The 14,309-nt window shown below is 35.9% G+C and overlaps 1 pseudogene; it reads left to right on the forward strand.

The window, feature by feature from the left end:
• The first annotated feature begins 1,692 nt into the window (after positions 1–1,692).
• Positions 1,693–2,742, forward strand: LOC123462827 (annotated as a pseudogene).
• The last annotated feature ends 11,567 nt before the right edge of the window (positions 2,743–14,309 follow it).

The raw sequence follows: 14,309 nt of genomic DNA on the forward strand, positions 1-14,309 counted from the left end.
ACATGTGCTCTAACTTAGGAAAAAGTTCTGAATGTGGTATCAACATGTTAATATAGTGTGCTTTTTACACATTTATTTCATTTTAAAATTCATTTCAATATAGAAGGTTAAAAGTTATAATCAGTTTACTAAGGAACCTTGACTTCCTAAGGAGTAAACATAAACTAGATGGACATTTCTAATAACCCTGAAAAATGCTAAACTCTTCTCTTTTTTTTCCCTGGCTCCATGACCTTACAGTCATTTTAGTTATCAGAACAGTTTCTTATTTAAGACCTAGTCCTGTGCGTTTTGAAACTTGAGTCTCACATTCAGTTGGAAACCTTCTATTTTACCTTTACTTTTAGTTAGATTTATGACTCATTTTTTCCTCCTTTGTAGCTCCCTGGTGAGCATAGCCTCCTTTCATGCATTTGTCTTCAACAGGCTCCATCTATACCAAAGTGGCTATGATTTGGCTGTGGTTTCTAGGAAGGCTCACAAGTACCCATTAATAATCTGAATTGAGAGATTGAAATAGGTCTTTACATCTTCATTCTAGCATTGGCCCATCAAATAAACCATCCACTCTATGACTCTTTATTTCTGGATTCCCCTAAGTAATGGACAGACTTCTTGTGTAATACCAGAAGACAAGTCAAACCCAGCTGTTCCGCTTGGGGTCTCCATAGGAAAGTAGTGGTTCTGTTCTATACCTAGCAGTGAAATACAGTTTTTTTTCTTTCCACAATGTCTTATATACCACCTTCCTCTGGTCCTTTTTATATATACATTAACTGAGTAGTACAGAAATGTTTTCACAAATTATCAGCAGTTGTCTATGGAAGGAAGGGGAAGACCACTCAGCCAATGATTGTGAACAGTTCTCCTGTGTCTTCATTTACTTTTGCAACAAGTAAGTCATCCTTTCCACACCTACCAACCTTTTTAGCATCACGGACACTGCACTCATGCTTTATATCTAATACCTGGTCTTTTCCTTAAATTGATTATGGGGCTGGTCTTTGAGGAAAAAAGAAAGAAAGAGGGCTGGAGAGATGGCTTAGCAGTTAAACACTTGCCTGTGAAGCCTAAGGACCTCGGTTCAAGGCTCGATTCCCCAGGACCCACGTTAGTCAGATGCACAAGGGGGCACACGCCTCTGGAGTTAGTTTGCAGTGGCTGGAAGCCCTGGCGCGCCCATTCTCTCTCTTTCTCTCTCTCCCTCTTTCTCTCTGTGGCTGTTGCTCTCAAATAAATAAATAAAAATTTCAAAAAAATATTTAAAAAAAGAAAGAAAGAAAGAGAGGGGGGAAGAAAAAAAGGAAAGAAAGAAAGAAAGAAAGTAAGTAAGTAAGAAAGAAAAGCTATATTGGTTTGAAGCTTTAAGAGGAAGACATTGCCTCTTATTGACTCTGCTTTGAACTTAGAATGAGGGACTTTAGAGCAACAGTTCTAACACTCACCTAAACATTTTAAAAACAGAATAAATATCATTAAAGGATAGTTGAATTGTGTCTAATTTATAGAGAATGAACAAAAGGTGCTATTGATAGTAAATACATTAAATAGCATCTGTATTTATTGTCTGAATTAGTACATATTTTTGGAAAAGACCACAATGGTTAAAAATCTTTTAAAAATTTTGTGAAGAGACGAAGTCAGGACGGTTGTGTACGTGTCTCTGGCCTGCCCAGTCTCTTCACGGAGGACTCCCAAGTAGGAGATTCAGGGTCGAATCTCATCTCCTTCACTCTGGTTACAAATCACTTGAAATATTTGTTAGTCAACTTTGCTTGAGTGAGATTTTTTTGATCTTCAGCTACATTTTTCAGCTTTGTGAAGAACCTTAACTTCAAAGAAAATGGCTAGCAATGTTACCAATAAGACAGATCCTTGCTCTATGAATTCCCGTGTATTCATTGGGAATCTCAACACTCTTGTGGTCAAGAAGTCTGATGTGGAGGTCATCTTCTCAAAGTATGGCAAAATTGTTGGCTGCTCTGTTCATAAGGGCTTTGCCTTTGTCCAGTATGTTAATGAGAGAAATGCCCGAGCTGCTGTGGCAGGAGAGGATGGGAGAATGACTGCTGGCCAGGTTTTAGATATTAATCTGGCTGCAGAGCCAAAAGTGAACCGAGGAAAAGCAGGTGTGAAACGATCTGCAGTGGAGCTGTACAGCTCCTCCTTTGACATGGATTATGACTTTCAGCGTGATTATGATGACAGGATGTGCAGCTATCCAGCACGTGTTCCTCCCCCTCCTGTTGCTCGTGCTGTGGTGCCCTCTAAACGCCAGCGGGTATCCGGAAACACTTCACGAAGGGGCAAAAGTGGCTTTAATTCTAAGAGTGGACAGCGAGGATCATCTTCTAAGTCTGGAAAGTTAAAAGGAGATGACCTTCAAGCCATTAAGAAGGAACTTACCCAGATAAAACGAAAAGTGTATTCTCTACTGGAAAGCTTGGAAAAAATAGAAAAGGAACAGAGCAAACAAGCAGACTTGTCCTCATCAACCCAGTAGAGGTGAAGAATGAAAAGACTTAAGAGGAGCAGACTAGTACCTCCGTGAAGAAAGATGGGACTAATGCGAAGGTGGAGTCGAGGCAGGTGCAGATGACTGCTGAGGAGGGAGAGCTTCTGGATGATGATGATAATGAAGATCGGGGAGAAGACCAGCTGGAATTGATCAAAGGTGATGAAAAAGAGGCTGAGGAAGGAGAGGATGACAGAGACAGCACCAATGGTGAGGATGACTCTTAAGCACCTCGCAGGCTTTAGAAATCTTACCAATTGTGTCTTTACCTAGGCGTTTGTCCAAGAGCAAAATTACACCAGATTCACTCCCCTAGAATCTTCAGCACATTTTCACTGTTGTTCTCCCTTTCCTTGTCCTACCCACGTTCATTAATTCATACTATACTGCCCAATGCCAAGTTCCATTTTCACTTCCTTTGATGCTCGAAGTAGTTGTGTTAAGTCTTACCCTGTAATTTTTGCTTTTGATACCTCTTTATGACTTAACAATAAAAAATGTATGGTTTTTACCAACTGTCTCCAAAATAATCTCTTGCTTTGCAGGGAGTACAGTTCTTCCCTTCATACATGGTTTCAATAGTTGCTTCCCTGACTGCAAAAGCATTCTCATTTACTTATAGCATCAGAGCATCTTTGAGTTAGCAGTACATGTGTGACCTTCCCCATGTACTCTGGGGTTGAGTATTCAACACATATGTAACAATGTATTTTTGTGAATGAGAGTTGGCATGTCAAAGGCATCCTTGAGAAAAATAGTGTAATAGTCTTAATACTTGTTTTCTAAAGTTGATACTGTGGGTTATTTTGTGAACATCTTGATGTTTGGGACCTTTTTTTTTTCTCAAAATAAACAGTCCTTATTAAACCAGGAATTCGGAGGGAAAAAAAATCTTTAAAAAGCATCTATGAAGGGCTGGAGAGATGGCTTAGCGGTTAAGCGCTTGCCTGTGAAGCCTAAGGATCCCGGTTCGAGGCTCGGTTCCCCAGGTCCCACGTTAGCCAGATGCACAAGGGGGCGCATGCATCTGGAGTTCGTTTGCAGTGGCTGGAAGCCCTGGAGTGCCCATTCTCTCTCTCTCCCTCTATCTGTCTTTCTCTCTGTGTCTGTCGCTCTCAAATAAATAAATAAAAAAAATGAACAAAAACTAAAAAAAAAAAAAAGCATCTATGAAGCACTTTAACACAGTCACACTTCTATTTCATTTTCACAATTGCTCCAGCTAAATACCATCAGGCTCTCCTTTTCTTTTTCTTGGTCCACTTTGTCCTGTAATTCCACTTGGACAAAAGTGTCCACATCAGTTTATTCTCCAAGTCCAGCCCCAAGTCTATGACACTCATTCTCTAGGAAGATTGAACCATGCTACCTTTTTGCAACAATAAAATAAATACTATTTCATGAAAATCTTTCCTCTCTCTAAAACACCTACCTGGAGAATAATGATACAAATACAAATTCTTCAGAGATTATTAAAAAAAAAAACTGATGTAAGAAGTAGGTAGATAAAAAGGAAGAATAGAAGGGAGAAAGGCAGAAAGGAAAAATAGAGAGAAAGAGATAGAAAAAGAGGTTCCTTTTATTCTTCCTGTATACCAACTTCTAAAAGTTAGAAAAATTCCACCTTATTTTTTTTTTTTTTGTAGTTTTAGTTCAAAATGTTACTCTAATGAGTTTATTTATCTGGTCCAAACAAGAATCGTCTTTTTTTCCTCATGGATTTGCTTTAGATGCGCTTCATAGGTAAGTACATTTTTAAATTGATCAATTGGACACAGTAGCTTCAAACATAAAACTTCCCTTAAGATTCAGTGTCTTTGAAAATAGGAAGCTTGAGGCTGAAATAGCTTAAGTTGAGTTACAGAAATGATCTTTATTAATATCAATAAACTTGTTTGAATTTTGATCATACATAGAGAGAAAAATCATGTCTCAGAGGTAAAGTTGTGAATTATCAACATACCTTTCTCTTGTTCTTACATCCTGAAATGGAAGTTGCTAATGACTGTTTAGAGCCATGCTTAGTTTTATTAGATTATCTTTAAAATATTGTATAATTGGATACAATAGACTCAGTAAAGTATGTAATATCTACCTTGTAATAAACAATAGCCAAACTGCATTTTTAATTAAATGTAAGCTTCTCATGAACTACATGAGCAAACATTTGATCTTTACTGAAAATAATTTAGAACCAGTTGTATATTTTAGTACCCATAGTTTAGTATTAAACTTTAAAGTGTCTTGCTTGCTATTAAGCTATATGTTGGGCTCAATGGTTAAAGGTGTTTGTTTATAAAGCCTGACAGCCCAGGTTTGATTCTTCAGTACCTACATAAAGCCAGATGCACAAAATGGCGCATGCATCAGAGTTCATTTCAATGGCAGCAACTACTGGTATGTCCCCTTTTTTCTTTCACTCTGTCACAAATAAATAGATAAAAAGATACTAAGAAAAAAGTATATGTCTATGAAATAAATTTGCTTAAAAATGCCAAAATGAAACACATTACTTTGCATGCTAATTAAAATGTTAAAAATAAATACAAATAAAGAACTAAAAACCACATGTAAACAAAACTTATTTATATTGTATTTGTTTTCTCTCTACCTGTGATCACTTTGTATCATAACAGGAAGTTCAAGAGCTTAACACACATGCTCCTAAAGTATAGGACCTATTTTTCTGGTGTTTTTGATTTTTGTTTCATAATATGAACTTTTGATTCCTTTCTTCCTTTAATTTTCATTTATTCATCCATTTGCACCTGTGTGTGTGCATGCAGCCACTTGGGCACATTAGAGCCTCTTGCTAATGCAAATGAACTCCAGATGCATGTATCTCTTTATATTCAGCTTTACATGGGTATTGGGGAATTTAACCCTAAGATGGCAGGTTTTGCATGCAAGAGCTTTGAACCATTCAGCCACCTCCCAAGCCTGATGCTTAACTCTCCTCCTGAAAAGTTGTGACAATGTCTTCTAATGTTGCCATACTTCTGGTGCTCTCAGACACGGATTCTCTTCTACCTTCAATCTGCCTGGTATTTTTCTACTGTTTAACCCATGTCTCAGAGTAACAAACAGCAAATTGGTACCTTCTTGATTTGGGATAGATATTGGCAAATGATCAGAATGCCTCTTTTTTGGATGAGTAGGCAGAAAGCTACAATTAGTTCAATTTTGTTAAAATGTTTTGGGTTGACCCATGGTAAAATGAAGTCGAAACTTTGCCTTTCTCCTAAATGGTTATGGAATTTGACTAACAGCTATTCAACACTCAGGAGGTGTTGACTTTAAATTATCAAGAACTAGAGGAAGCTGGTTCTGAGAACAGTGGTTAATTACATAGGACCTTGAAATTCAACTATCCACCTGTTAAAAAAATGTCATTTTGAAGCAAAGATGAATTAAATCTGTGAATATTATACTTTTCTTCCACTTCAGGAAATCAGTCCAAAAATTCCAAACTTTGGAAGTCATCTTTGAGATCACATTTTCCATATGGTTTCCATTGTCAGTTCATGAAGTCTATCTTCCTTTGATGTGCCTAATAATTTATTACTTTTTGCATTGTTCTTGTGATGCAGACCACAAAACTACAGGATACTAACCACTGCATTTCATATAATTAGAGCTTAAGATATGATTAGAAAAATGTGAAAATACTTATAGCATCTAACTTTATGGTAAAAGGTGTTATGTATAACATGACTTATTCCACTCAATGAGCTTCTGTGTAAAATCATGGTCTCATAGCAAATTTTATGTGAATATTTTCTATAGTAAGATTTTTTCTGCTTATATTCATTATCACTAAGCAACAGACTTATTTGCTGCTCATCATTACAAGCTTTGGGTGAATTTATTTCAATTCTTCCAACCCTCTATCAGACAACTGTTACTTTCCTAAAGATACGTCTGATTAATTATCAAAGCCAGTTGAGGTTAAAACACAACCAATCATCAACAGTTTGATAGTCCTGACTTTAATCAATTATAGTATGTAAAGCCCCAATGTGAAGATACTGAAGACAGTACAGAAACTTTCATTTTAGCTGTAGTGCTTACTTTTTCCCTTGCTCTATAGCAATGATTTCACCACCCACTTTTCTTGACCAAATAATATTCCTTTTGTCTCACAATCTCATTTAGAATATGAATCTTCTCATATTCTTTCCATCTTTACCATTTGCCCATGACTTTGAAGTGAGATGCCATTAGGAGCCAATTAGAATGCTTCAGAAAGTTCATTAAAGTGGCTATAATACTTTTGATGGACAGTATGCTGACAATATAAATCAAAGCCCATCACAATCAGAGAGAGAGAGAGATATTGTGATTCACTAGACAAAGATAGTCTGAATTTTTCTCTCCACCAGAATAAACACCCCACCTGTCTATAATCTTAAGACCATCTTCTGTGGAGAGTTAAAACACAGTTGCTACCTAGACTGATAGGAAACAGTTTAAAGGACTTCATTATTGAAACCAGGTTCAGCATCTGGAAAACAAATAGGATGGAGGGAATATACCAAGGGGAACATAAAAACTGTATTTTATCAAGACAAGCACAGACACCAACTTGTCTCTAAGCAATATTTTATCACTCCTGAACCTTCCCCCATACAGAGATATATAATTCTGTAAGCAAGTACTCTAGATATATGCGATATTGTTTTTATCATGTATATTTGTGGTTCTGGGTTTTACACATGCCAGGGAAGCACACTACCACTAAGTTACATCCAGTCACTCCTCTCTAATATCCTCTAATACTGAAGTCCTACATAATAGAAAGGAATCATGAAAACACTTTATAGCTTTAACTGTTCTTAATCATTGTATTTCATTTGGTATAGCTTTCAATTTTTTTACTTTGGCTTTTAAACACAAATTATTATTTATTGTTGTTTTTATATAATCAAAGGATATTTCTCTAAGATTTTGGGGGGGTTGGTTCTCATATACTACAGTACAGATACTTTCCTTTTACCTGTAGTGCTTATTTTTTCCTCTGCTCTATAGTGATGATTTCAGAATACATAAAATTCTAAAGGGGTATCTTTTTCTTTTAGTAGTTGGACTATCTTGTTCCATTGCTTTCTGGCTTGAATTGCTTTAAATGTGAAATCTTTGTTAAAATATTTTCATTCCTTTGGAGTCAAAATATCTTCTATAGTACATTTTAAGATAGCATTTCTTGCTTTTCAAAACTTTTTATTGATAACTTCCAAAAGTACAGAACAGAAACCATTATAATTCTCACTGCATCCCCTTCTCCCCCTTTCAAATCCACCCTCCATTGAATCCCTTCTTCTTTACAATTAGTGTCTCATCTGTCTTAATGTCATCATCTTTTCCTCCTGTTATGAAGGTCTTGTGAAGGTAGTGTCAGACACTGAAAGGCCATAAATATCAAGGCTATTTTGTGTCTGGACTACAGCAGTGGAAGGAGTCTCACCCTTCTTTTGGCTCTTACATTATTTCTTCCTCCTCTTCCACAATGGAACCTGAGCCTTGGAGGGTGTGATAGAGGGTTGAAAACTCCACTGTTAAGATGGTATTTTTTATCTTCAATATTTTTTAGTTGAACATGGCATTTGGTGCGGACTCATTTTTTATAATTTTAGTGTCTAGTATACATTATTTCACATCTTTCTTCCATTCTGCAAACTTCTAAACAAATATCTCTCTGCATAATGCTTCTCTTTCATTCCCTCTAATTTATTACAATGGACATCCTATTCAATGAATGTAGGAGCTTCTCAATTTGTTTTATAATCTCAAAATTTTTATTCTTATTTTAAAAAAATCTCATTGTTTCTGACACACTGGGTGGATTCTTAACTCCTTTTCCTATGTTGACACACTCTGTCTTCCATTATATTGGCAGTTTTTATGTTAATAGCTATAATTGGGCATTTTATACAATATTTTACTTGTTCCATTTTCATAATTAATTTCAAACCAGTAGCCATTAATTAATTTATTCTTATAAATGTGGAAAATATTTATTTTAAAATTGCCAACATTTTTATGTAAATTAATTTCATATGAAGCAATTCCATGTGCTGTTATTTTACCAAGCTTATTTTGGATTATTTGGGTGCTTTATTGCTTTGGATGTACCTACTTCTCAAAAAAAAAAAAAAACCACTCGGATCCTACATAATGATTGTTCATGCACTTGCCAACTTTCTGCTCTTATATTTATGTTGTGCTTGTATAGCTAGTATAGACCATAACTGACCCAAAATACATCTAAAGGCATAGTATTGCAACTATATTTTCTTTCATATCAGTGTTTCTTGACTGAACCAAATTGACACTTGCTATGTGAACATAGTAATGACTTTGAGTTTCAATACATTAGATGAATCATGGCAGAAAAATCAATGGCATTTCAGGGGTATATGAATAGAGTTTTATAAAGGAAATATGTGCAAAGATGTAGATTGGCTTAGAAGAAACTAACGTGAGTTGAGGAACAGAACTGGTGAAGAACCTCTATTACCTGTGGGATTGGAGAGGCAAAGGAACTAATGACATGATATTGCAAAATGTGGGTGCAATCCCAGGAGAGGATCAAGTTAAGAGAAGCTATGGCTTTTGTTGAACACAAGCCACATGCAAGAATCTAGCTGGGAGGAGGACAGCAAAATATATTTGCTGCCCAAACTCAGTCATCTCATTTTTCAACCTCCTTCACTGAACTCACATTTGCTGAGCCAAGCCAGCTGGTTAGGAAGACAAAGGTGAAGGTCCTGAGCACAAAATAACAACAGCAAAAGTCTGAGGACATAGATACAAAATGGTGTATTTGCCTGTGAGCCCAACCCCCAGAGGGTAATGGGAACAAAGCCAGGAAAATTCAGGAGCACTTGGCCCAATTAGATTGGCCTTTGCAACAGCAAAACAAAATAAGAGACTGTCTTAAAAAAAAAAAAAAAGTAGAAGGAGAAGAAAATTGACACTCTAAGGCTAATCTCTAACCTGCCACAAGTGTCATGGCACAGATGTTCAAATGAATCAAAATTTTAAAAAATCAATACTTAGGTGAATATAGAAATTTTGGCCTTTGGTGCATTGTATCTAAACTTGTCCTTTTTATTCCATGGAAGTTTAAATTGCTATTAGTACCAAAGCAATTACAAATAGAGAAAAGTCAAGTGGCTATACTTGATTATAAAATGTCTATCCGATCCTGAATATGTATTTAAAAGTTGTTACCAAAATGAATTGAAAGCAGTTCTTAAATGGTAAAACATGACAAGAAATAAGAGCAATAGCAGAGTCCTCGAGGAGAGCTTTGCATTGTGCCAGTAGATCCAACCTAGTGTATGGGTCTCACTTTAGAATCCTTGTGCTTAATTATTTCATGCTTCAGCCCTCAAAAGTTCTCTGAGCTTTGAACCACCTGCACAGAGCTGCTGGTAAGAACTATCCAATGCTCCCACTGAGGTGCCATAACTCTGCATACTAGCCTTCGGTGCCTCCTCAGTTATTCTAATATTTAAGTATAAGGTAAACTCCTGCCAAGCTGGAAGGTATATTTTGGGCTGAGATATCTGTTTCTTTGCTACTTTTCTTTATCTGCTTGTAATATTTTCCCACATCTCTACCTTTTCAGATGACACAGGTCTCTTAAATCTCATTTGATGTCAATCTCTCTATGAAGACTGAGCTAACACCAAGGATCAGATCATCAAATAAGTCTCACACAAATAAAATTTTATCCAGCATCAAGCTTTACTACCAAGTGCCAGCATATTAGCTTTCAACAAACAAAGGAAGGACGGAGAAAAGACTGGAACACTCCATAGGACTTACCACATTCCTATTTTTATAAGCATGTGCTCTTCTGTTCATAATAATACTCTCTAATGAGGGCCTCTCCCAATTAAGAACATGAAAGGTAGAAAATATCTCCACTCCATGTTTCAGAGAGCTGTATAATTCATGCTACATTTCTTGGTAGATTTTACCATAAATTCACAGGCTTATCTAACTTAAGCAGTCCTGAAGCAGGAATATATTGCACCAGTAGTCAGTCTATCCTGCCAGAAATCCAGTTACCGTATGTATAAGAATGTTAGAATGATTCATTGCCTTTTATTTTTCTAGAAGGTTCTTAATGGTTATACAGAAGGGTTGGATCATAGAAAAATTACTTAACTCCTTTCTCCACAAATACTGCCCTAATTAGTTCAATCAATGATCTTTCTCTTCTATCACTCTGTGCTTCTATCATATTTCTATATCTGATCCACTGTTTTATACTTATTTGAATGTGCCTCTTCCCCTGTAAATCCAACAGTCTTACTCATTTTGAGACACTAATGGTATTTTGCAATTTTTTTCTGCATAATAATTATTAAGTAATATCTAAAAGAGTTAGTAGAAGATAAGAGTTTCCTATTGTAATTATTTCACAACTATCACATTGAATATGTGGAGATTAATTATACAGTACAAATTCAAGAAGACATAAATATGTTCTTTTGTAGATATGAGACACAGAGAATTATGAGATATTAATTAGGTGAAATTGATCTTCTCATTTCTGAACATCATTTCCCTCTTTTGTTAGTGCCTGTACTTGTGTGCCAGGCTTTTTCTAGTGATATCCTAGCTTAAACCCTTGACTGCATTCAGAGTATGTCCTAGGGGATATGTAGACATTTATCTCTGGAGTAACTAAATCAGTGAGGACCCTATATTTATAGATTGGAAAGGGCTGGTAAGATGGCCCACTCAGGAGAGTTCTTGCTTGGTAAGCACAAGGCCCTAAGCTTGGATCATCAGCACTCACACAAAATGCTGATGGTGAGTGCCTGTATGTAGTGGTTAAGTAGATCCAGGGAATTAGGAAGTCTCATTGGCTAACTAGTTTATCCACATTGATGAGCTTTAGATTCAGTGAAAATTTGTCTCAAAATAATCAGGTGGAGAGCACTAAAAGAAGATACTCTACATCAAACTCTGGCTTCCACACTCATTCTTACACAGATGTAAATGCACATCTGTACCCATGTGCACATGTCTGGACACATACATACATGTGAATATATGCACACTTCACACACATATGCATACAAAATGAGAAAGTTTAAAAATAATCAATACAACAACTGGAATCATAAGCAAGGAACAGAACATGGTAGGAAAGGGTAAGGAGGTACGCTAGCTACTGAACCCATGTAGTAGGTGGTTCTAGCTCAGTATCCAGTGTGTGTGATGCTGAGGATTGGGCTTAGTGCTTATCAGATGTTTGGCAAGCACTCTCCCATTGAAAACTCAGCCTCTAAACCTTGTACATTTTGGGAGGTGCTGCTTTTATATGGGCTCAGAAACTTTGCTGGGTGAGAATCAGAGATTCACAAGGATGATGGTATCCCACTCAGCAGGGTTTTCATGTTCTTCATCATTCCTTATAAAATTTCATTTTCAATATGCAACTATATTTAGTAATAAATTTTACTGTCATAGTTCTCAGAATATTCACATATGACTAGAAATCAAAGTATTGGGCTTAAATGATAAAGGATTTATTTCTAAATTGAATTGAGGAAACTTGGAGATATAGAGACTTTTCTGCCATCACATAAATTGCCTACTTAGGTGCCATGGCATATTACTCTTCTTATTTGGTTCCCTAACATTGAGAATTCATAGATATTTCTGTGCCCAATCTCTGTGTCATGGTTTTTCTTTTTTCTTTTTTTTTCTAACAGAAAGAATATAAGAGCAAAAGAGGACTGCTTGAGCATCTCCTTCACATAACTACTTGCCTTTTCTTATCTCTTTTAAACAGTGTGGTTCTAGGAAGTCGTGTGACTTTTACAATACAGGATTAAATAAATCACAGACTGGCTACACTTATTTTTTAAATATTTTATTATCTTAATCTATTCTTTTGAAGGGGGAGGAAGAAAGAGAGAGAATGAGTGTGCCATGCCAGGGCATCCAGTAATTGAAAACGAACTCCAGAGGTATGTGCCATCTTATGCAACTTTTTAAAAATAATTTTTTAGCCATAGGTATTATCTCTCTTGGTTCCTGTGGAATCTGAACAGGGCTAGTCTCTTCTGTCTTTCTACCTGGTCTTTATTTTGAGCCAGAGTCTCTTTAGTAATTCTAGAGCTTACAGGGCTCCAACTATTGGAAGGTCTCTGCTCCTGGTGACTGTGGTTGCTGAACCCAGTGACCACACCCAGCTGCTTATGTGGGTTCTGGAAAATTAAACACAGGTAGTTTCAGGCCTCCTTGAAAACCTCATGCTTGAGGAGAAAGCACACTTAATCGCTGAGCCATCTCTTCAGCCCTAAATATACTTTTATGTTGTAATAGAGAAAGAAATCACCAAGGAAAATACCAGTCATCTAAAATATGCGTACAAAGTCACTCATGCTATAATTACCTTAACAAATGCAGAACAAGAATTTTATAAATTTAAAAGTCCACTGATACTAGAAAAAAATTCTGCTGAGCATTTCTTAAGAAGGTAATTTCTTCAAGGTAACAAAAGCTATTTGTGAAAAGTCCACCATTAGTATCAGAAGGGGAAAAGTAAATGAGACTTTTCTGTAAGTTTTGGTTCAGGGAGAGGTATGCTGACTGTTCTAAGGTCTATACAACAAAGTTCTTGAAGTACTAGTAAGAGTAATAAGACCAGTCGAATAAACAAGTTTCAGAATTAGAAAGGAGGAAGTAAAGTGCTCCTAATTGAAGAGAATGTGTTCCTACACAGAGAACACCCTGTACCTTCCAAACAGGCCTTATAACTGACAGAGGATTATCAACCTTATACATGAAACAAAGTCAACACACAGGACTATCTGAAGACATTGATAAAAGTCACATACATGATAGTATAACCAATAAAAATAAGATGCTCAGTCAAATTTAATGGAGGAATTGAAAGATCTACATCCTGAAAACTATAATGCATCATTTAAAGAAATTTAAAATAATAAACAGGAGCCAAACGAATGGGAAAAATATCCTGAACTTTATTAAATGTTCATACTCTACCCAAATAACATAGAGACTCTATGCAATCCTTGATAAAATTCTCATATTTTCATAGAAATATAAAAGGTAATTCTAAAATCTATAAAAACTATAAAAGAACCTGAATATAACAAAAAAACCTTGAAAAGGAAGACAAAATTGAAGCCATCATACCTTCTGATTTCAAGTGGGTACACATTAGCCCTTTATATCTGTGAGCCAACTACAGGCCTAAAATATCTAGGAAAAAGCATCTGTATTGAGCATGTGTACTTTTTTTAATCATTATTCCCTTTCTGCAGTGTAATAATTTGCCTATTACTTACATAGTTCCAAGTATTATAAGCAATATAGGAATGATTAAAAGTCCCATACATACACAGGAATGAATACAGACATATATATATATATATATATATATATATATATATATATGTGTGTGTGTGTGTGTGTGTGTGTGTGTGGTGTATATGTCTCTGTGCATGTGTGTGCATATATATACATATCTATACCTATATATAAATTATATGCAAAATTTACTATTTATGTAAGGGTCTTGAATATTTGCAGATGTTGGTATGTGACTGGGCCACCAATCCCTTCTTCTACACTTACTCTATATGTGTATTAATCAGAGGCTCCACGAAAAATAGAACTACAGATAGGATGGGATAGGATGGATGGATAAGTCATAGATGATGTTATCAAATACATATATGTTGCATCCTACCAAATGTGTCTTTGTGTTTCCTCTGATTCATTAAATCTTCTGAATTAT

The sequence above is a fragment of the Jaculus jaculus genome, chromosome 8 (assembly GCF_020740685.1).
Source record: "Jaculus jaculus isolate mJacJac1 chromosome 8, mJacJac1.mat.Y.cur, whole genome shotgun sequence".
NCBI lineage: Eukaryota > Metazoa > Chordata > Mammalia > Rodentia > Dipodidae > Jaculus > Jaculus jaculus.